This window comes from Octodon degus, unplaced genomic scaffold, assembly GCF_000260255.1.
Source record: "Octodon degus isolate 3935 unplaced genomic scaffold, OctDeg1.0 scaffold00361, whole genome shotgun sequence".
NCBI classification, from domain to species: domain Eukaryota; kingdom Metazoa; phylum Chordata; class Mammalia; order Rodentia; family Octodontidae; genus Octodon; species Octodon degus.
Window position 1 is genome coordinate 710,711 of NW_004524937.1, and position 1,399 is coordinate 712,109.

Genomic DNA, 1,399 nt, shown 5'->3' on the forward strand with positions numbered 1-1,399 from the left:
AAAAAAAAAAAAAAAAAGAATGAAAAATTTAGTGGTACATAGTGGTGCCTTTAAGCCCAGTCCTCAGGAAGCTAAGACAGGAGGGTCGCAGTGAACTTCAGGCCTGCCTGGGCTACTCAGTGAGTTCAAAGCCAGCCTGGACTGCATAGTGAGGCTTCATCTCAAAACCAAACAAAAAAAGAGAAGTTTGAATTCCAGTCAAAAGGGATCAGTGAGGGGAAGAAGGGAACTGTGGGAGGCAAAGGACAATACTAAAGAAGTGGCTCAGTTACGGGGTGACCTCTGGACGTTACTTGTAATACATCTACACTGTAGAATAGTATAGAGTGAGCATAACGAATGGCTCGGGTGGGGCCAGCCAGATAGTTCATCGGACTAAAGCACCTGCTTAGGCAAGCTCAGGGACCACAGTTCAATCCCCGGCACCACATCTGTGCTAGCCCAGCCCCCATGGTGGCTGAGCTAGCCTCAGAGTCCAGGCATGGTGGTGCAAGCTGATAATCCCAGCACAGGGAGGCTGACAACAGGAGGATCACTCTGAGTCTGAGCTGTGTAGTAAGACCCAGAAAGAAAGTTTTTCCATTTTTTATTCCTACATAGCAAATTCTCAGTAGATGCTGGTGATTTGAACCGGAAAAATCTAGCAGCGATATGTTCATTTTTTAAATTAATTTGAGAAACAAATAGCAATGAGACAGTTTCAAACTCGATTAGTCAGACAGTTTCAATAATTAATACATTGCATATTGTCGTCTTCATAGTGGTTATTCATAGTACAAGATGCAGACATGATATCCTGTCCAAACACTTTTAGTACAAATTTTTCTTCTTGGGACGGGGGAGATAGCACAGTAGAATAAGTGCTTGCCTGGCAAGTACAGGGTCCTGAGTTCAATCCCCAGTACCACACACACACACACAAAAAAAAAAAAAAAAAAAAAAAAAATCTTTCTTCTCAGTATGTTTATTTCTATCTCCACGGACATCACCCATTTCCCAGATGGCTCAAAACCCACCAGGCCCAGCCGCAACCAAGCTCCTCCGTGGTCTCTGCTTTAGCTCTTGCTCTACAGTAATTTCCTCTCCACAGTACAGAGTTTCGAAACCATGAATGTCAACATGACCCCACCACTCCCTGCTTGGAACCCTCCAATGGCTTCTCCTAGCATTTAAAGTTCAATATCGCGACTCCAGAACCTGACATGAAATAGCACGAAGTTGACAAGATTACAGGGGGGTGCAGCCCTCCACTCTTCGCCAGGTGCAGGCTGGAGCTAACTCTGGTGTGGCTAGATGCATCAAACACACTTTCCACTCACATTATTTCCAATTTATGTCACAGAGCATCTGTATTCTTCAGTGAAGTTTTTTTTTTTTTTTTTTTTTTGTGGAACCGGGG